Here is a 23,641-nt window from a genome sequence, read left to right on the forward strand (position 1 = left end):
CAAAATACAATTTTAACTTGCACATGCAAGGTAATAAGAATTATTCGCGACTCAAACAATCGCTCAAACCCGTGCACATTTAGTCACTGTGTATAGTTCACGCTTTGGCATTTCAAACGCGAAGCTTTCTTTGCAAGCTATTATGTGTTAATAGGTAAGTTTATTAGTAAGCGGTCAGCCTCCTCGGCTGGCAAGAACTGAACTGTCAGCGCCGCACCATGCGCCGCATGATATATGCTGATGATGATGACTTATTGGCATCCCCTTCGGAACAGGAAGGTGACAAAAGTCCCCTAGCCAGTTTGAGTTATTGGGGTATGCCTTTCACTCTCACTTTTCTTACAGGAAAAACATTGATTCACATTGAAGCAAAAGAACTAGGAAGCTCGCCAGCAAGCATGCGGCCTGTAGGATGAGTAACACAGCAACAAAGAACGCCAAGCGGAAAGTCAGAGAGGCTGAGATAATCTCATGGGCAGCGGCAATGGAAAAGAAACCTCTCATGAGCAACTCATCATCATCAGCCTGGTTACGCCCACTGCAGGGCAAAGGCCTCTCCCATATTTCTCTAACAACCCCGGTCATGTACTAATTGTGGCCACGCCGTCCCTGCAAACTTCTTAATCTCATCCGCCCACCTAACCTTCTGCCGCCCCCTGCTACGCTTCCCTTCCCTTGGGATCCAGTCCGTAACCCTTAATGACCATCGGTTATCTTCCCTCCTCATTACATGTCCTGCCCATGCCCATTTCTTTTTCTTGATTTCAACTAAGATGTCATTACCTCGCGTTTGTTCCCACACCCCATCTGCTCTTTTCTTATCCCTTAACGTTACACCTATCATTCTTCTTTCCATAGCTCGTTGCGTTGTCCTTAATTTGAGTAGAACTCTTTTCGTAAGCCTCCAGGTTTCTGCCCCGTAGGTGAGTACTGGTAGGACACAGCTATTATGTACTTTTCTCTTGAGGGATAATGGTAGCCTGCTGTTCATGATCTGAGAATGCCTGCCAAACGCACCCCAGCCCATTCTTATCCTCCTGATTATTTCCGTCTCATGATCCGGATCCGCCGTCACTACCTGCCCCAAGTAGGTGTATTCCCTTACGACTTCCAGCGCCTCGCTGCCTATTGTAAATTGCTGTTCTCTTCCGAGACTGTTAAACATTACTTTAGTTTTCTGCAGATTTATTTTTAGACCCACTCAACTGCTTTGCCTCTCCAGGTCAGTGAGCATGCATTGCAATTGGTCCCCTGAGTTACTAAGCAAGGCAATATCATCAGCGAATCGCAAGTTATTAGGGTACTCTCCATTAACTTTTATCCCCAATTCTTCCCAATCCAGGTCTCTGAATACCACCTGTAAACATGCTGTGAATAGCATTGGAGAGATCGTATCTCCCTGCCTGACGCCTTTCTTTATTGGGATTTTGTTGCTTGCTTTATGGAGGACTACGGTGGCTGTGGAGCCGCTATAGATATCTTTCAGTATTTTTACATACGGCTCGTCTACACCCTGATTCCGTAATGCCTCCATGACTGCTGAGGTTTCGACAGAATCAAACGCTTTCTCGTAATCAATGAAAGCTAAATATAAGGGTTGGTTATATTCCGCACATGTTCTCTATCACCTGATTGATAGTGTGAATATGATCTATTGTTGAGTAGCCTTTACGAAATCCTGCCTGGTCCTTTGCTTGACAGAAGTCTAAGGTGTTCCCGATTCTATTTGCGATTACCTTAGTAAATAGTTTGTAGGCAACGGACAGTAAGCTGATTGGTCTATAATTTTTCAAGTCTTTGGCATCTCCTTTCTTATGAATTAGGATTATGTTAGCGTTCTTCCAAGATTCCGGTACGCTCGAGGTCATGAGGCATTGCGTATACAGGGTGGCCAGTTTCTCTAGAACAATCTGTCCACCATCCTTCAACAAATCTGCTGTTACCTGATCCTCCCCAGCTGCCTTCCCCCTTTGCTTATCTACCAAGGCTTTCTTTACTTCTTCCGGCGTTACCTTCGGGATTTCGAAACTATTTTCCCTTCCATTATCGTCGTGGGTGCCACTGGTACTGTATAAATCTCTATAGAACTCCTCAGCCACTTGAACTATCTCATCCATATTAGTAATGATATTGCCCGCTTTGTCTCTTAACGCATACATCTGATTCTTGCCGATTCCTAGTTTCTTCTCCACTCTTTTTAGGCTTCCTCCGTTCCTGAGAGCATGTTCAATTCTATCCATATTATACTTCCTTATGTCAGCTGTCTTACGCTTGTTGATTAATTTCGAAAGTTCTGCCAGTTCTATTCTAGCTGTAGGGTTAGAGGCTTTCATACATTGGCGTTTCTTGATCAGATCTTTCGTCTCCTGCGATAGTTTGTTGGTATCCTGCCTAATGGAGTTACCACCGCCTTCCATTGCACACTCCTTAATGATGGCCACAAGATTGTCGTTCATTGTTTCAACACTAAGGTCCTCTTCCTGAGTTAAAGCTGAATACCTGTTCTGTGGCTTGATCTGGAATTCTTCTATTTTCCCTCTTACCGCTAACTCATTAATCGGCTTCTTCTGTACTAGTTTCTTCCGTTCCCTCCTCAGGTCTAGGCTAATTCGAGTTCTTACCATCCTGTGGTCACTGCAGCGCACTTTGCCGAGCACGTCCACATCTTGTATGATGCCACGGTTAGCGCAGAGTATGAGGTCGATTTCATTTCTAGTCTCGCCGTTCGGGCTCCTCCACGTCCACTTTCGGCTATCCCGCTTGCGGAAGAAGGTATTCATTATCCTCATATTATTCTGTTCCGCAAACTCTACTAATAACTCTCCCCTGCTATTCCTAGCGCCTATGCCATATTCCCCCACTGCCTTGTCTCCAGCTTGCTTCTTGCCTACCTTGGCATTAAAGTCGCCCATTAGTATAGTGTATTTGGTTTTCACTCTACCCATCGCCGATTCCACGTCTTCATAAAAGCTTTCGACTTCCTGGTCATCATGACTGGATGTAGGGGCGTAGACTTGTACAATCTTCATTTTGTACCTCTTATTAAGTTTCACAACAAGACCTGCCACCCTCTCGTTAATGCTATAGAATTCCTGTATGTTACCAGCTATATTCTTATTAATCAGGAATCCGACTCCTAGTTCTCTTCTCTCCGCTAAGCCCCTGTAGCACAGGACGTGCCCGCTTTTTAGCACTGTATATGCTTCTTTCGGCCTCCTAACTTCACTGAGCTCTTTTATATACCATTTAGTGCCCTCTAATTCCTCCAATAGCACTGCTAGACTCGCCTCACTAGATAACGTTCTAGCGTTAAACGCTGCCAGGTTCATATTCCATTGGCGGCCTGTCCGGATCCAGTGATTCTTAGCACCCTCTGCTGCGTTGCAGGTCTGACCGCCGCCGTGGTCAGTTGCTTCGCAGCTGCTGGGGACTGAGGGCCGGGGTTTGATTGTTGTGTTCATATAGGAGGTTGTGGCCAAGTACTGCACCAGGGTGGCCAATCCTGCTCTGGTGAGGGAGTGCGTTACCGGTTCTGGTCACCGGGATCAGGCCACACTCCAGGCCTGTTTGGGCAATTTTATCATCACGCGGATTTTTTTTTTATCCGGTGGAAAATTGCTGGCACCGGGATTCGAACCACGGACCTCTTGCACGCGCGGCGGGTGTTCTACCTCTACGCCACCACTGCACCTACCGCTGCACCTCATGAGCAACTACTTAAGTGGAAAAAACGAAATCAGGAAAGAAACAATTTACGATAACTCAAAGGGAAGCTCATTACTTTTCGAAGCGAGATCGGGATGCCTTAGAACACGCACCTATAAAGCGAGCTACAACAAGGAAAAAGTATGCGCTTGCTGCGGTAAAGCTAGGTAAACAATGAAGCATGACTTATTAGAATGTGAAGATGTCTGCCCAGCGGTCGATATAGGCACCACTGTCCTCCTCGAAGCCCTTGGTTTGAGCGAGAGCAGGGGAAAGGTAAGCATGTCCACAATAGAGATTAGTAAGAGCCGATTGGAAGATTATTGAAAGAAAAGTAGGGCAACGACAAAAAACGGAGACGTACAAAAGGAAAGTTGGCAATAGGCGATCAGAAAATTTGGTTGTGGGAGTTCATAGTGTTTTTTTTTCTTTTTTATCCTAGGTAGGACATTAAGCCGTATAATAACAAGAGCTTGGTAGCGTAACCTACCACCCCTATCAAAAGGGGACGCTCATAACAGCCATCCGTCCATCCAGCATAAAACCCTTTCAACTTCGTACAGTAGCGGCACTCTCCTCCTCCGCTTTCACTCCTCCTCGTTTCTCCTCTCTTTCACGCTCCCTCCTCATGGCCACCTATACCGCTCGAGCGTAGCATACAAAACAACACAGAATCGCAACGGTGCCAGCATGCGCTCCTTGCCACTCTGTAGAGGCTTCTCAAGCGAAAATGGCGCTGAAGCACGACTCTAAACAAATGAAGCCGGCCTGAGGGCGCACGTGATGCTATTAGGCCAATAGCGACGCGGCGTCAACCTCGGCCACAGCGCGGTAGGAGCACGCGGCATTCTTTAAAGCGTGGCAGTAACTTACGAAGTTTAAGGGGCCTTACCTCCGCAGAGCACGGGCCACGCACTCCCGTGTTCCCTTTCATAAAGGACCACCCTGTACGTGACTACTAAACAATACAAAACTTCACAGACAGTGAAATAAACAAAATAATACACAAGGAAACGCGAAGGCCATATTATTTACAGACATATAAAAGATTTTTATATAGTTCCCTGAAGGTCAAAGTGCAGAATAGCACCTGATATGCGCACTGAGAGCTTCTGATATACTCACTGAGATATTGCAAAACACTGGAGGACGTGTATGACACAGTCATGAACTCTAAAGAAACATTCACTAGCAATGGCAAAAACAATGACATGCAAAATGCCTAAAAATAGAGTAAAACGCTAAGATTGTTTTATTGACAGCCATACCACAAAAAAACAAGAACTTACTTAGAAACCTGGACAAAAGTATATGAAATGTGTGATGTGTTCATTATTACTCAAAAAAATGAAAAATACATGGCAGAACAAAAATAACATTGTGCTAAAAATGGCTGTGGCTTAGGTGAGGTTAAGCCCAGGATGCGAAGCATACTAGCCATTATTTTAGTTGTTGAACCACTGTTTAGCTTGGTGAACTGCTGTTGCTTGGCTATATTTGGTTCGGCTAGACGAAGAAACAACTCATGCGTGACTCTGCTTCGCCTTGGACGTCCCGCATTGGACGCGGTGAGCGTCGAGCAACGCAGCGTTCGGCGCGGCAACGAAATGTGCGCCTGAGCAAGCGACGCACGCCTGAGCCTTAGAAACAGCTCGTTTCTAAGGCAACACCGCATTCACTAGAGGCGCTTTTGTACCGCTTTGAAGCATCGTACTCGTGGCTCAGTGGTAGCGTCTCCGTCTCACACTCCGGAGACCCTGGTTCGATTCCCACCCAGCCCATCTTGCAAGAGTTGAGCCAAAGCCACTTCTCCTCTGTCGTGACGTCACGGTGTCACGTGGTATTCAAGGCGACACCGCCGCGCCTGAGGAGCTGGGTTGAGCCCTCGTAATATGCTTCGCATAAAAACTGAAATACACATTATAACATTATTTTGCACTTGGCCACAACTTGAGTAACGGTGGCAAGAGGGAGCAGAATGTAGTCAGCTTTTGAAGCAGCACATAGAAAACATTCGCTGAAAGGTCTATTCTTCTAAAAAAAAAAAGACCAGGTGAAATAAGTCAACACATGACCTTTTTTTTCACCACAAATGCAATGCTTAGCAGTAATGTTACTTTACTTATGACACTATGTCATACCCACTGGGCACTCCTTTGTGGAATAAACACGAACTGCAAAAATCTGCATATAGGACACTTGCAATGTTCATGCTTTCCAGAAAAAAAAAAACGTATCATGCCTACACATGAAGGTTGTTCGCACGGTTTTCTCATCAGAAATTAGTAAGATATTACATAAGCACGAACAGTTAAGTTTTTCAGTTGTAAGTACGTTTGTATAACGGTGATATACAGAAAAAGGAATGAGGACGGAATGGAAAGCTGGGCGGGATACTCAAGTTGCAGAATGAGACTTGGCACAGAAAAACAAGTCATGGAGCCGGTGACAATGACGAGGAACATCTATTTGGCAGCTTTCTCTGCCGTTAAGAGGGAAGTGTAGCACATTCAAGGCGCAACGACGTCCGGAAAGTCATGGAGTACACACATGCAGAGGGCTGTGTTCGTGCTCATGCGTCTTCTTATGTCGTTGGGTCTCCGCGCTCACCTGTTGTCTTTAGACACCTGGAAGAACTTTGCAAGGCTCGTTTTTGAGATATTCGTGCACCACATCAATATGCACGAGCGGTGCGAGAAACTGACCACGAAACTGACGAAACTGCTCACGCCGGTCAACGCACAACAGCGCACCCTTTCCGATAACAACATATAACGAAACAGGAAACTGAGCGCGCGGAGACAGTCGAAAGTGAGGGAGCTACGAGGGAGGGCAAGGGGAGAGGAGTTTAAAGGAGGAGTGAAAGGACACGGCCTCCGGGACTGGTACGCGTGTGCGTGCGCCAATCTAGGAGGCCGTGTCTAAGCTGAGCTGCTTTCCCGCCCTCCTTATGGATGGCGCCAATTACCTCTGCCACCTAAGCGGCGTAGTTTCCGAGGTCGGACGCAGCCACCGCCTTAGTGTACACAAGAGCCGACTTTTCCGTCATGAGTAGATCCACTGCCGCCCATTTGAAGTAAGCTAAGACTGCATGGGAAGGCCCTCAAATTCGGACCGCTGCAGGACACCTAACAATGCCGATTGGATTCTGCATGGCAAGGATTACCGTTCATGACGGGAACTACCCTGCCACATTCGTTATCGTCGAACAGCGTTCACGAGATGTCATCGTGGACATGGATTTCTGCTGGGTGACCGTGCCACGAAACAGTCAACTACTGCTTTTAAATATGCAGGTGTTCACCATCACATTGATCAGCCCAGCTCTGCCCGCTACCATTTTGGCTTGCCCGCACGCAACCTCAAACTGTGTTGAACCGTGGCTTGGCCGTATCCCTGCTGCCTTTCGTCAAGTCACGCTAGCCACCCGGATAGCATGGATGTTATAAACGTCTCCTCTGGAACGGGGTGGTGGGTTGCGCGACCAAGCTCTTGTTATTTCTTTACATAATGTTCTGCCCAGGTTAAAAAAAAAGAAATGATAAAAAAGCACGATGAATTCCCATAACCAAAGCACCTTTACCCCTATTGTGAACCTTGTTTTTGTACACCTCTGTTTGTCGTTTCTCTACTTTTCTTCCACCAATCTTTTAATCCCCTTTTACTAATCTTTATTGCGGACATATTTACTTTCCCCTTGTTCTTGCTGAACCAAAGGGCTTAAAGGAGGCCAGTGATTCCTAAATCGACCATTGGGCAGATATCTTCTCATTCTAATAAAACATGCTTCATAGTTTCTCTAGCTGTACCGCAGCAAGCACATGCTTCCTTTTCCTTCATATATCTCGCTGTATAAGTACGTGTTCTAAGACATCCTGATCTCCCTTCGAATAATGAGCTTCCATTTGAGTTATCATAAACTGTTTCTTTCGTGATTTCGTTTTTTTCCTCTTAAGCAGTTACTCATGGCGGGTTTGTTTTCCATTGCCACCGCCCATGCGATTATTTCAGCCTATCTGACTTTCCGCTTGACGTTTTTTGTTGCTGTGTTGCCCACCATACAGGCCGCATACTTGCTGCTAAGCTTCCTAGTTCTTTTGCTTCACTGTGAATCAATTTTTATCCTGTACAGATACCTCAACACTCTCCCAGCCCATTTACTTCCCTCCATATTGCTCAGTCGTTCTTCATAATCAATTTTACTGTGAGCTTCCCTCACTTGAATACTAGTCAAGCCCATACCACCCTGCACAGCTTCATTTGTAGTCTTCCCGTGAGCGCCCCATGCGAGGCGACCCACTGGCCTTTGATTCTCAAAGACTCCTGACAGTACTCATGATTTCGAGGAAACAACCGAACTTCCAAAAGTCCTGCAACCATTACACGTTTCCGCATACATCGTACAGGCGCCGACAACAGTGGTATACTCCATGCAGCGGGAGCTGGAGCAGCGGCACACTGCATCGCGACCCCGTCTACATTGACACGAGTCAAGCGACATGCCTGCAGACAATAAAGGGCACCCATTGGCTGCCTCGATCCCAGATGCTGCCTGCAGATGGCGTTGCTGTGCAGTTTGCCGTTGCTCCGGCTCCCGCTGCGTGGAGTATACAACTCTTGTCGGCGCGTGTACCTATTGTGTCCCCATAGCGTTCTGTGCTTCATTATGGCTGCATTTATCTTCGCCTTAACTGTTATTCAAAAGCAAGCAAGGGGCTGACCGATGGAATAGCACACTGTGGTATAAAGTTTGTAAACAGGGATATGGTGCCTCAGAAAGGCTGGCCAACGTTTCGACAGGAGGACCTATCTTCGTCATAGGCCTTTGACGAAGATAGGTCCTCCTATCTTCGTCAAAGGCCTTTGACGAAGATAGGTCCTCCTATCGAAACGTTGGCCAGCTTTTCTGAGGCACCATATCCCTGTTTACAAACTTTATACCTTAACTGTTATTGTTTTTTTTGCTGTGTTTCCATATATCTATTGCCTCATTTATCCATAAACCAAGGTATTTATATTCTTTTCCGCGAGGTATTTCCTGACCCAGTACTATCCCTGTCTGTTCGCTGCTTCCATTGAACAACATAACACCCGATTTTTTAACCTTACCTTTCAGACCTAGCTTATCCCCTTCGTGTCCACAGATATTAGCCAGACGTCGCATATCACTTTGTTTGTTAGCTAGCAACACAATGTCGTCCGCATAAAACAAACCTGGCAGCGGCTTCTCTACTACTATAACCGCCTGTTTGTATGAGAGAATAAGCCCGATATTACTTCGTTCTACCGCCCTCTCATTGTTCACCGTGAACAGCATAAACAGCAGTTGGCATAAAGGGTACCCCTGCCTCAGTCTCTCGTTGATATCCACTCCTTGCTCCTCATCCCTTCCCATTCAGCGCAAACGGTATGTTCCAGGTAAATCTCTTTAAAATGCTGTAGACAATCCTGGCTTATGCCTTCCCTTTCCGGAACATCCCCCAAAATGTTGCAGTGTACGTTGTCATGCGATCCTGTAATGTCTAAAAGGCCCCATATAACACTATGCTTTCTACTCTTGAGATTTGAATACATTGAGTAATGACAAATGAGTTATCATCCAAACGCCTACCTATTCTGAAGCCATTCTGAAGTTCTTCCATAATGCCATTATTATCTGCACATACATACATACATACATACATACATACATACATACATACATACATACATACATATTTATTTCAGCAGCTCAGAAGTTATTACACATATCGTGTCCGCATAATCGCAAGTCGCTTGTGGGCGGGTCACGGCAGACATGAAGTGCTGCTAGCGCGCTGCTAACAAAAGTACAACGTGTATTATACATATCGGAACAGCTTGAAATGAACACTAAACGCGAATATTTTACGGGGTTAGTAGCGTGAGAAAAAAAAAGTAATTTGAAAAAAAAATGAAACATTTGCCGCTATTTCTTTGGGAAAATGGTAAAGAAATATATGTATAAAAAAAGCACAATCTTTTTGTTTACAAGACAATAGTGAAAATAATGATAGGAACTGTTTAAAAAGGACATACGCACACAATGCCTGTCTAGTATGTTGAGGATGAAGTAAGCATGCTTTAATTCGTTGTTTGGCTACTTTTTGGGAATGCTCTACAGTTATTTCTTTCAGCAACTGGCTAAAATAAAAAGGAACGTAACATTCCCGACACTTTTTACCATAGTTCGTATATATACGCGGGAAATGATAAAGGTATATTTTTCTTAGCGTTTTAGGTTTACTCTATATTATTTGCAGAAAACATTACGAAGTATCACTTGTACAAACAGATCCGAAAAGGACTCAACACCAGCAATATTACTTCTTACGTCATTGTCTGAACAATCATAAGCGGTACCATACAGTATGCTTGCAGCTAGCCTATGCAATAGCTTATCCACTCGATCTACTTTCGTTTGTCAGCAGGATAAAAAAAAACTGAAATATACCATATCTGAGCACAGACTGGCCTAGAGCCTTAAAAACTAACCTTCAAAACTTAACAGGCGTGTTAAATTCAAGCATGTACAACTGAGCTGCTACCATTCTGAAACGCTTCATTATGTAATCAATGTGTACATCCCATAACATACAGTCGTCAAAATGAAGATCAATGTACTAAACAGAAGGGGATAGCGGTGGATACATGCAAGAGCATTTTAAACCCTGAGAACCATGTAATTGAATGGACAGATCTAGGCTAACAGTCCTATGAGGATTTCTAGAAAAGATCATTCTAGTTTTTTTCTTTGTTTAAATATATTTGATTAGCATTTGACCAAACAATCACACGTATTGCGTCTTCTTGAAGTAGTTTTGCGGCTTTAGAATACGATTCGTGTGATATAAGTAGTGCAGTGTCATCAGCGTATTGAAATATTGCAGCATTCAGTTTTATGTTGGCAATATCATTGACGTAAATGTTAATTAAAAGAGGTCCTAGAACCGATCCTTGAGGTATACCATATTGTTACGGAAGGATAAACGAAGATAGGAAGAAGAAGATCGCGAGACGCTGGCTGCTGCGGGCTGTTGGTGGTCAGCCATCCTCAGGCTCATTTCGTATATATATATATATTGTAAATATAATCTTCTGTGCTCCCAACATCTCCGGACCATATTGGTGAGAGGTGCGGGGTACCACGGCTGGAAACGGAGCTCCGCAGTGGACGTCGCATCGCCGCCCGCACCATGAATGGCGGTGAGCACTCGGGATCAACGTCGTTGCCGCCTCCGACGTCACCGTCGCATGCTACGTCGCTGTCCCCTTCGGTTGTCGTTGTGCAACCCAAGGATCCTGGCACTTTCTGCGGGACCGATGGCGCCGACGTTGAAGAGTGGGTGGCCGTAAACGGTCACGTGAGTGGAATCAAGAGATGGGACCCTACGCTTATGCTAGCTAACCTGTTGTTCTACCTAAGAGGACCGGCAAAGGTGTGGTACGAAAACCAGCAAGAGGAGCTAAACAGCTGGGACCAATGCAAAGAGAAATTCACAGAGCTGTTTGGCAAACCTCCCGAGCCCAATCCCGAGTTTGGCAAAACTGGCCTCCCGAGCCCAATCCCCTACGGAGTCCTACGTCTCGTACGTCCAGGACGTGCTGGCACTTTGTCGTAAGGCCGATCACGACATGACAGAAGTTGAGAAGGTAGGGCACGTACTTAAGGGCATGGCTGACGACGCGTTTAATCTGCTCATGTGCAAAAGCTGCTATACAGTTGATGTAATCGTTAAAGAGTGCCGACAATATCGAGCTGGCCAAAATCTGACGCGTCTTGCAACCATTCGCGAGGCTTCCCAATACTACCGCAAGGTCGACGTGTGAAGATCAATCCTCACAGCAGCATGCGTCGCCATCAGAGGACGTGGTGCCAATCGTTAGACGTGAACTGGATGCGATAGCGCCAGCAGCTTTCTGTTCGCGTAGCCGTGATGCTACCACATTTCCAGTTCCTTTCGTACAAGCCATCGTTCGCCAGAAACTTGAAAACATTGGTTTACATTTTGTGAGTGCTGTCGCCCATCCCAGAGCTAACGAACGGCCTTCTACTATTTTCGCTCCACGCCGACGCTTCTCTCCGCGTTATCGCAACCCGACTGAGTGGAGAACTGCGGACGACCAGCCGATATGTTTCACCTGTCGCCGCATTTGTCATGTCGCCTGATACTGTTGCAACTCGTGGCCCTCAACACCTCGCACGCCGACTAACCTGAGCCGTTTTGGTGGAAATGCCCGCAATGTTTCGCCCACCGCCGAGTAAAACAGCGCCGACAACTCTGCTAGGAACACGTGGTACAGCCATTCACCATCGCCGCGCGGACACCGTCTCGTTCACCGCAAACACGTCGCCCATCTTCTCGTTCGTCGCAGCCACGTCGCCGTTCGTCCCCTGTGGCGCTTGGGCACGCCCTTCCGGAAAACTAAGAAATGCAGCCTTCGGAGGTGGTGCTGCATTGCCTACCACCGCAACAAATCCTCCGTCTGATCCCAGAAGGAGAAGTGTAATAGACGTTAAAATAGACGGCGAACCTATCCAAGCACACGTCGACACTAGAGCCCACGTATCTGTGATGAGTGCTAGCCTACGTAGGCGCTTAAAGAAAGACCTCACCCCAGCAGCTGTTCCAGTGCTTCGTGTGGCCGACGGCGGTCTGCCGGTCGTTCTTGGAATGTGTACTGCACATTTAATTATAGCCGGCCGCCCTCCTTCTGTTCTCTTTGCTCTGATCGACAGCTGCCCTCACGACGTTATCCTCGGATTAGACTTTCTATCCACTCATTCTGCTCTCATTGACTGCGCGACTGGCGTTCTTCAGTTGGAACTGCCTCAACTTGTCAATGCTCCGAGCACCGCCCCACCGCACTTGTCCTCGCTTCACGATGTGCGTCTGTCATCCGAGACGTTTACTTACGTCACTTTGACCACCCAGCCACAGGTTTCTGACGGTGAATATGTGCTTCACCCCATCATCGACGTGCTTTTGAACCAGAACGTTGCTGTTCCGCATACGTTGGTCATGGTTTACAAATAACGACGTCGTTCTACCGCTTCTTATTTTCAGCCTGTGTCCACACGGCCGAGTTGCCGTGGACACGGCAACTCGGCCGTGACTATGTCGACTGACATACCGTTGCTCGTGCAGCACATTTAGGCCTGCGTGCTCTTCACGGCAGCTGGCCATCTACATCGCGCGGACCATGGCTCCTGCCCGCTGGAGTTTCCGTCCGTTCATGCACTGTGGTTCCCTGCTTTGGAAAGTGAAGACGGCGCATCCCGTCCGGATCCTGATATCTGGATGGTACCGCTGCTGTCGCACGTGTACATCAACTACCGCGCAGCATTTGGGCGCACGATGACGCCAATGGACTCTGACGTGGGCACACGCCCACCGCTTATAAAAGGGCCTTCACCCGCTCCTTCCTTCAGTGGACACGGCAACACGGCCGTGACTATGTCAACTGACATACCGTTGTTCGTGCAGGTTAGTAAAAAAAAAATATTGGATTCCGTAGCAATTTCCTCTGTTTGGTTGTGCTGCCGTGTCCACACATCCTTTGGAATTGCTTATGTGATTGTCAGTGGCGAGGATGTCGCTGGTAATATCCGGAGACGTTGAAGCAAACCCTGGTTCTCTGACTGACGAGATGCTTAAGGAACTACTAGAAATGCAGAAGGCAATCCTGCTTAAGCTTAATGAAATACAAGAAAAGCAAACTTCCTCTGATGCTAGTTTGCAACTTCTTGAAAACAGGCTATCAACGATAGAAAATAAATTGCTGTCTCTGGATGAAACACGTGACAGGCTCACTAAAATTGAGAATTTAGTTATCAGGAATAATGCTTATTTGGCTGAGCTCGGCAGTAAAGTTGATGATATAGAAAACCGATCTCGACGAAACAACATAATTGTACGCGGAGTTGTGGAAGACGGGCACGAAAGTGAGGAAATGCTAATGAAAAAAGTAAACGAGGACATACTCGAAGGTATACTAAAACTTAATTTAGGCTCCACCGATAGGATTCACAGGCTTGGAAAGAGGATTCCTGGTGTCAACCGCCCGATCACACTAAAGTTTGTAGATAACACGGATAAGAAAACAATACTAAATAATTGTTCCAAGCTCAAAGGCACCCAGATTAGTATTATAAAAGACTATTCTAAAAGGACTGTTGAATTTCGAAAGAAATTGTGGAATTCTTGTTCTGAGGAAAGGAAAGGTGGAGCAAAAGTGGCATTGATTTTCGATAAATTGATAGTTAATAATGTAATGTTCAGTTGGGATGAAGATAAACATAAAAGGGTCAAACATGTGCAACTACTTCGCGCAAGACACACCAGACAACCCCGCACAAAAGAGGCAAAGTTTAATATTATTAATGTGAACGCCAGAAGTATCCTAAATAAGTTGGAATCCCTAGAGAGCATTGTCTTGGAGCATGAACCAGATGCTATGGGGATAACAGAGACATGGCTGCGTAAGGATGTAAGTGATTCAGAGGCCACACCCCCTGGGTATTCAATTGTCAGAAGAGATCGGGAAGGTCGAGGTGGTGGCGCAGCATTGTTGATAAAGAACGGTGTACCATATGATAGTCTCGAGGCCGAGAAAGCGATGGAAACGGTCTGGATCAAAACAAAGTTGGGTGAACATCAAGTCCTTATTGGTTGCACTTACAGGGCTCCTAACTCACCCGTAGATGTTATTTTTCATTTAGGAAAATTCATGGAGTCTAACATGCATGAAGGCAATAACATTATACTTTTAGGTGATTTTAACTTGGCCGGCATTGATTGGCCGACGCTTTCACCGGGACAGACTGAGGTTTCAAGTTGTGACCAGCTTTTGGAGCTAGCTTTCTGTTTAAGCCTAACCCAGGTAGTAACAGATTATACAAGAATCTGTGAGACTAAGTCATCGATACTTGATTTAATTTTTCTGTCAAATTCTTTAATACCACATCTAGAAATATGCAAAAGGGAGGACGGTCTTTCGTACCATAAAATGGTTCAAGCGTTTCTAAGCTTAGGATCTGAACCATACCCATGTGCCCTTCATAAAACATTTTTGAAGTTTTCCTCTGCAAATAATGTTGGTGTGTGAGACTTTTTAGAGCGTTCTTTCGACCATTTTGTTCATCTCTTTGAGTCAAATACTAGTACAGATAATTTATGGGACTACTACTTTGCAACGGTCATGGATTGTATTAAAAACTACATACCAAAGTGATATAAAAGAATTAAAAGGAGAAATCCTTGGATTACAAGGGAAGTTATACATCTAATGAGAAGATTAAGGCGGAAACGTGGGGACTGTTCGAGGAAACCAACCCCCGATAAGAAGGTCTCAATTCAACACATGAACCATGACTTGAAACGCCTTATAAAAGAATGTAGGACAAGTTTTACAATGTGACACTTACGAAGTTCCTTAAAGAGTGGCCGCAGAAGTTCTGGCGGTATGTGAACTCATCCACAAAACCGTTATCCTCAGAATCCTGCAGTACTGCTGCAATGCAAGCTGATAATTTAAATGCTTACTTTGCATCCGTTTTTACTAAAGATAATGGTCATATACCTCATGTGGCCTACACAGCTGCTAGACCACCCATTGCAGACAATGAAATCAATGAACAAGGTGTTCTCAATCTTTAGCTGAATATTGATGTTAAGAAAAGCCCTGGTCCTGATGGCATTCCAAATGAATTTTTACGTAGATATGCAGAATGGAACTCTAAATACCTAACTAAAATGCTTCAGTCCTCTGTTGATTGTGGCTGCTTCCCGGTAGCATGGAAAAGCGCAAAAATCATACCTATACACAAAAGTGGCAGTACTGCGGAAGTGGAAAACTATAGACCAATTTCTATTACAAGCGCGCGTTCTAAGCTCCTCGAGCACATTATTTATAAACAATTAGTTTCTTACATGGACAAATACAACTTGTTTTTTCCTGGACAGCATGGTTTCCGAAAACAGCGCTCAACAACCACCCAACTCATTGAAATTGCACATGACCTCTCTGAAACGGTAAACTCCCGTGGTAAACAGACATAATCTTCCTCGATTTTGCGAAAGCATTCGACAAAGTGTCCCATCCGAAGTTAATCATAAAAATTAATTCCGTATTTCAAAGCCCCGCAATCACTCAGTGGTTTTCATCTTACCTTTCCTCTAGAGAACAATACGTTGATTTCGGGGGGTGCACATCACGCCCTTCCCCTGTTGTGTCGGGAGTTCCGCAAGGAAGTGTCCTAGGTCCTGTTCTATTTATGATGTTTATAAATGACTTGCCCAGTAATATTAGTGTCCCTCTCAGACTGTTTGCTGATGATTGTGTGATGTATAATAAAATTCGAGATAGTAACTATCAGGCCAATTTACAGTCTAGTCTGCAAATAATTAAAATATGGTGCGACGACTGGCAGATGGAGCTAAACGCAGCTAAATCTTTTATGTCCATAACGAGAAAGAAAAAAATTTGCATTATCCTTACAATATAAATAGTATAACAATTAGCAGAGTCGATAAACATAAGTATCTAGGAATAACGTTCACTTCTGACCTCAGATGGAATCAATACATTGATGCTGTATGTGGTAAGGCCAGCAAAGCGCTCTGGAGCCTAAGACAGAATATAAGTGCGTTGACACCTGAGGCAAAAATATTACCCTATAAATCCTTAATACGTCCTATCATGGAGTATGCTAAAACTGTATGGGATCCCTGCACTAAATCCAACCAACAAAAGATTGATAGAATCCAGAGGTTAGCATCAAGGTTCATATTTGACAGGTATCGCTACTGCCACTCCCCCACTGAACTTTGTAAGCTTGCCGACTTACCTACGCTAGATTTGCGTACCAGGTATGAGCGACGGAAACTAATTTACCTTATCATTAATGGCCACTTGCTTGTCGGCAAACGCAAGTTCTTCAAAATCTCGACAAATGAAATATCCAGACATCGTCATAGCCAGTACAACACACCCCCTCAAGTCAGAAATGACTGTTTTAAGTACAGCTTTGTTCCGAAAGGTATTACGGGATGGAATGCGCTCCCCGACTCTGTCATGTCAGCCCCATGCGTTGCGGAATTTTTACAATGTGTACACGTTATTCTTTTTGCTGCTAACTAATATGTATATCATAACTTTGACAAAGCTGTATCTGTTCATTTTTGTTTCTTATTTTTGGGGGAAGGTGCACAGAATCTAAACTTATTCGCGTCCCTACTGAGATGTCTGCAGTTGTTCATTTACTTGCTTTTTGTTGTCGTGTATGTATGTGTTGTATGTGTTGTCGTGTATGTTGTATGTGTTTGTATCTTCCACTCCTGTAATAGCCCTTCATGGGCTGACAGTATTATTAAATAAATAAATAAATAAATAAATAAATAAATAAATAAATAAGTATATAAATAAATAAATAAATAAGTGATTCCGGCCGGCATGTTCTTCGCCAGCGTTTCTAGTGGCTGCGAATTTGACACTAACGGTGTGAATGCCGAGAGTGGCTTATTAGCGCCAATTGCAGCGCACAGCTCTGGTTCCTTAACGGAGGACTTCCCGAAAATGATTGCATCTGACCTCAACTCTACACAGGCCATGCACATACGTCACCTGCTTGAATCGTACAGTGACATCTTTCATGTCGGCGACAGGCCTTTAGGACGAACATGTCATTCACCACCGTATAAACACTCGAGACAGAAATCCTATTCGTCGGTGTCCCTATCGGGTATCACATGTTCATCGTCGAGTCATCCAATCAGAAGTGGCCAAAATGCTCCGCAAAGGGGTCATCGAGCTATCAGCTAGCCCTTGGACTTCGCCTGTCGTTCGTGTGAAAAAGAAAGATGGTACCTGGCGCTTTTGCGTCGATTATCGCCACTTAAATAAGATCACGCCAAAGGACGTCTACCCGCTACCACGCATCAATGACAGCTTGGACTGCTTGCACGGAGCTAAATATTTCTCGTCCATCGATCTTCGATCCGGCTATTGGCAGATTTCAGTTGATGGAATGGATCGCGAGAAGACGGCCTTCATCACGCCGGATGGCTTATGTCAGTTCAAAGTGATGCCCTTTGGCCTACGCATGCGCCTGCGACATTTGAACTGATGATGGACTCTCTTCTGCGAGGCTACAAATGGACCACCTGTATTTGTTGCCTTGACGACGTTATGGTTTTTTCTCCCACGTTCCGCAGCCACCTTACCCGGCTCGCTTCAATTCTTGCAGTCTTCAGAAAAGCCGGCCTTCAACTGAACTCCACGAAGTGTCAATTCGGGCGCCGTCAAATTATAGTGTTGGGACACCTCGTTGACGAATCCGGTGTCCAACCATATCCAGAGAATGTTCCCGCCGTACGCAGTTTTCCTGTGCCACGTTCTGCTTCTGACGTGCGCTACTCCGTCGGCCTGTGTTCTTACTTTTGCCGTTTTGTCAAAAAATTGGAGGACGCTTAAGCTTTGTCTTCAAGAGTGGAACGCGATAGTGTTATCGCACCCCGTTCGCACCGCCCGCTCATTCACTCGACATGCTCTTGAGTCACACAATGACGAAACGTGCGCCTGAGCAGGCGGAACGAACCATAGAGCTAGGTGTCTCGGAGGGAGAAACGATCTAGGCGAGCCAAACGTCGTAATCGGCACGGACAGCCGGGCCGCGACACGCCATGAAGGCGGACGCGATCATGGGGCTGACACTCGATGGGATCGTCCTCTATCTCGCTTGGGAGCACCACGCAGACGCATGGCTCCTCGCCAGCAGCACGGCACATATCGGAGGGGACGCTTTCCCACCAGACACGCTACGGCGCAGCGATCACATCAGAGGCGTCCCGCAACGAACGCTGCACCTAGGAATCGCGCTGTGAGCGCAAAGAGGAGCCGCGTCACGCGGGTGAAGGGCGCGCCACCTGTCGGGACAGCGCTGTACATTGTCAGGAGGGGGTCTTCTGTTTTTGCCGCAAGATGGCTCTGCGTGTGCGCAGAGTACAGAAGAAACATAGCGGAAACGTACTTCGCTACTCGTGTAACTGCGACTTCTGTAATTTACATGCTCATAATTACCGATATACACCGCAGTATAACTTTCTACGGCACGTTTCTAAGGCTACACCGCATTCACTAGAGGCGGTTTTGTCCTACTTTGAATCATCGAACTCGTGGCTGAGTAGTAGCGCCTCCGTTTCACATTCCGGAGACCCTGGTTAGATTCCCACCCAGTCCATCTTGCAAGTTGTTTCTTATTTATGAAGTGCCTTCTGGGTTTTATCGCTCACGGCGAACGCCGCCGACGCCGGCGACACGGCTTTTCTGCGACACGCACTCCTTAACGCTATCGCGTTAAAACTTCGCCGACGGTGCTCAGCCTTCGACAGATCTTCCAAAGAAGAACACGGCATTTTCATGGGGCCCGGAGCAGGCTCATGCGTTCGCCACTCTCATCGGGTTTCTGACCACCCCTCCCATACTTGCCCACTTTGATCCATCTGCACCGACCGAAGTCCACACTGACGCAGGAGGCCAAGGCATCGGCGCTGTTCTCGCCCAACAGCAGAATGGTACCGAGTGCGTGATAACTTACGCCAGCCGCCTGCTGTCACCTGCCGAGAGAACTAACTCTATCACCGAGCGGGAGTGCTTGGCTTTAGTTGGGGCTGTCGCCAAGTTCTGGCCGTATTTGTACGGCCACACGTTTTCGGACGTTACAGACCACCACGACCTCTGCTGGCTGTCTACCCTCCGGGACCCCACAGGACAGCTCGGTCGCTTGGCATTGTGGCTCTAGGAATTCTCATTTGTTGTCAACTATAAGTATGGAAGTCTGTGCAAGCACGCTGATTGCCTTCACGTCACTCCATGGATCCCTCTGATTCTGTTACGCCTGATCCGGTGACCTGCGTGATGGCTTTGAGTGACGACCGACATGCGCGCTGAACAACAACGCGACGCATCCTTACATCATTGCCGTATTGCAATCTGGCAGCACCGACGGCACGTGCCACACGTTCGTGCTGCACGGCGGCATCGTCTACCGCTGGAATATCAACCTTGACGGCCCCGAGTTGCTCCTTGTCCTTCCTCGTCATCTGCGATCCGTCGTTCTCGAACAACTTCACGATGCACCGACGGCGGGACACTTTGGAGTTTTGCGTACATACGACAGCATACGACGCCGGTTCTTTTGTCAGGGTCTCTACCGCTCTGTGCGTCGTTATGTCGCAAATTTGCGACATAACGAATGTCGCAAATTGTGCTTTGCTGACACTCCTTGTCCTGTCACGTCGGGAGATTTCATTCCAGTGTCACGACCATTCTTGCTCACAATGGCAAACCTGTTCAGCTTTTCCTCGGCTTAGTCTTTCTTCCACTACCTTCCGTGCATCACGCTCCACATTTAGCTTATTTTCGAGCTCTTTGACCTGTTTTACAAGCTTATCCTGAGGGCCTCGGTTATCTTCAGCCAGTATCGACATCACAGTGTCTGCCGAGTGAGTAACTCAATTATCTCTCCGGCCTCAGTCGTCCCCTCGTCTGCCTTGAGGGACCTCCCTCCCTCCCGCGCACTGCATGCTTTTGCGGCTTTCTTGCAGTGTATGGACGTCTTGAGCTGGAGTTTGAGGTATAGTAGCGGCGCCGGGTGGCGGCGCGGGAAACGACATCTGGGTCGTACCAGCTTGGGTCGTATTGAGCCCTGGCTGTGGCGAAGCACGTTACTAGGGCGAGCTTTGCGACGATTCGCACTTTTTTCTGCCCTGTTGCGAGTGCGAAAAGGCTCGTCACTTCTCACCGACCACGCTGCGAGCTCGCCGCAGCCTATAGTTTAACGAAAACGGACTCTCCGTGTGCCGTGGGACGTAATGCTAGGAGCAGAAGGAATCCGTGACGCCGATCCGGAGAGACCTAGCCCAGCCTCGAATAGGCGTCACCGTTATTACTTCTGTGTCGTGGGCTGCCATGAACAAGAAGGCCTGAATCCCAACATCAGATTCTACCGTTTTCATTCAAGGCCTCACGAAGTGGAGCGTCTGGCGCGCTGCATAGCTGCAGTTCGTCGCGCTGAGTAAGCGAAACATCTCGCCATGCTGACTGATTCGCCTGTCTTAAAGCTTGCTTGATTATCTGCGTTCTAAATTTCGGTCTTTTGCACCTACAGTCCCGACATCAGACCGACATAGCAGCAGGCACGGCTGGTAATTCACGATTCGAGACCCGGCCACAGCGACAATTAACAATTCGACCGATGCGAAGTGGTACGTGAAGTGACCAGGTGTGTGCAAATAAGCACACATGATCGGGCTCATACGATGACAATTCACTACTCCACTACGAGGAGCACAGATTAAGAGAGTTAAATGCGCTCATCCTTGATCTCAAGCAAGCACGTTGAGGCAGCACATCGATCTTCGAGCGCTGTCATTAAAACCTACATCAAGCGAGCAGCGCACGAGCTCGCGCTGCGGCGCGATTCGCTCGTACGTGCGAGCTCATATGCATTGCATCAGTTATTAGCAGTTACTAAAACGGTCAGATGGCCGCTACTACAACGCAGGCATGACTAGTTGTTTAGCGGCATGCAGTCAACAAAGATTGCAGGACGCCCGCCTTTCGCGGCATGTTGAAAGACCGCTGCCGTTGCGGCGCGTACGATCGTGCGCTCGAGCAGTTCGTACATTGCGGCGCGTACCGTCGTGCGCTCGAGCAGTTCCGTACACATGATGTCTGCTTATCGCTGCTGTGGATTCATTTATGGCAAGCATTTCCTCGCGTTTGTGCGCCTGAATCTGGCAGCTAGCGTGCAAGCCTTACCTGAAGTTCCACTTCGTACGCGACTCGCTTCACTTGCGATTGACACCGTGCTAAAACTTCGCCGCCTACTTCTTGAACGGCGTACATGCATTTGGCACTGCATAATTTCTTGCCTTTACGCAGCGTGCCACCCCTGAAAAAATCTTCGGCGCCCGATATTCGCTGCAGGCCGTGATACAACACAACCGAAAGTGGCGGGTCCATATTGTAAACCTGTTTTCCGAAGCAGACGACCGAGCTTGGTACGACCCATTTTAGGACAGAGGGCGCTTTTTAGCACCTTTTTCGCAGCGCCCCCTGGGCAATGCAAGAGCCCCATTGCACCGGTTTTTGTAATGCAAATACCGAAGCTTTCAGAGACCGTGCCGTCTAACAAAAACTGATATGCACAAAATCTAAATCCCTAAACTGACTCAATGTCGAGCTCACCTATGTTTCAACATTAATCAATGCCAAACAAATTTAAGGTATGACACGTGTTCGCACGTGTTCAACCCCGCGGCCACGCTCTCAATTTTCTACCAAAACAATATTCCCGATACCAAAGCGCACACAGTAAAACCAATTACGGCTATTAGTTTTGCCACTTCCAAGCTACTATTAAAGGCTATAAAAACTTCACGTCCCACCCGGTTGCACGTGCTCAAGCAAGTGGCGCGAAAGGGCGCTCTTACTATCCTGCAAAACCAAATATACACGAAACACATTCGCGCATATAAAAAAGAGAGAAAAAAAAACAAAGCTACCTAATTAATATTTAAACGTTAGAAAAAATCAGCAAATCAAAAACCGAGGCTAGCTCAAAGCATGCACAAAAAGTTATGATCTCGTCGCCGCCACAGAGCCCTGGAAAAACACATCCATCCTACACAAAATCCTCCTCAACACTTCTACCCGCGCCACCTTTTACAAGCACGATCAACCCTACCACCTGGGAAGTGCTTACATCAGCAACATCTGCCGCCGGGTCAGCTTTAGAAGAGCAACACCCTCGCGCACCAACGTGTAGGCTAGGTGGCTGTGCCACGAAACAGTCCGCTAAAGTGCTGTTCAATAAGCAGGTTAGTCAATGCTTTATGCTAAGAAAACAAGCAACTATGTTTTGGTACTGCTGCCGAGCCCCCTGTCCGTTTGCCATTGCTATGGGTTGTGCTCATGTCTCACGCTCCTTGCTGCTACTGTCGGGCGACATAGAAACTAACCCCGGTCCTGAGTTTAACGCTGTACTAACTGAACAACAGAAGGTGTATGTATGGACAATCGCAGTTAACGGACGAGATCAAAGTTTTAAAAAGCGAACTAGTCAAGACTAAGAATTCAATATCGAAACTAAACAGAAGAATGCATGCCGTCGAGAGCTGCAGTCAGCACACACAGGACCTGCAGCGGCAGGTTGAAACGTTTACGACTACTGCAGCCGTGACGACACAGGCAATCTCTGATATAGAAGTGCGGATTGATGACGCAGAAAATAGATTCCGCTGCAACAATCTAATCTACTTCAGTATCCCCGACCCACGCGCATCCGAACCTGCCGCTCAGGCACAGGAAAAAATCATGCGGCTTTACGCAGACCCATGAAACATGACCGTGAATCCTGAAGAGATCGAATGTGTGCATCGTCTCCGCCGCCATTCCAATAACCAAAACCGCCCTACAATTGTTAAATTCGTTTTTATTACAAAAATTCTCTCTCATGGACGCAAGTTCCATGTGACCAACTATAGAATTGGCGAAGACTACTCGTACTGTAGAAAATGTCCGGAAATATCTTTTGACTTTTGCGATGTCCAAAGCAGTTCCATTTGCATTACGCTACAAAACTCTGTTCATGGGATCTGCTACGTACATGCACCATGAAACTGTGAAATTTGTAAAGATGTCCAATAGCAATCACTAGATCACCTTCAATCAACACAGCGTTCGATAACGACAGCCCACCCTAACACTACTATTTCGGAAATCTATTCTAACATACATAGTTTCCTTTCCAAACATGACGTTGTGTCTAATCTGGTTATATCACGTAACTTGTTGATACTTACCGAAACCAGACTAACCACTGACGTATCCGACGCGGACGTCATGGTTGACC

The 23,641-nt window shown here is 46.7% G+C and overlaps 1 protein-coding gene across 3 annotated transcripts in view; it reads right to left on the reverse strand.

The window, feature by feature from the left end:
- Nucleotides 1–23,641, reverse strand: part of LOC135895964 (tRNA:m(4)X modification enzyme TRM13 homolog) — a 409,379-nt gene that overhangs the window by 1,187 nt on the left and 384,551 nt on the right. The window lies entirely within an intron of this gene.

The sequence above is a fragment of the Dermacentor albipictus genome, chromosome 7 (assembly GCF_038994185.2).
Source record: "Dermacentor albipictus isolate Rhodes 1998 colony chromosome 7, USDA_Dalb.pri_finalv2, whole genome shotgun sequence".
Taxonomy (NCBI): domain Eukaryota; kingdom Metazoa; phylum Arthropoda; class Arachnida; order Ixodida; family Ixodidae; genus Dermacentor; species Dermacentor albipictus.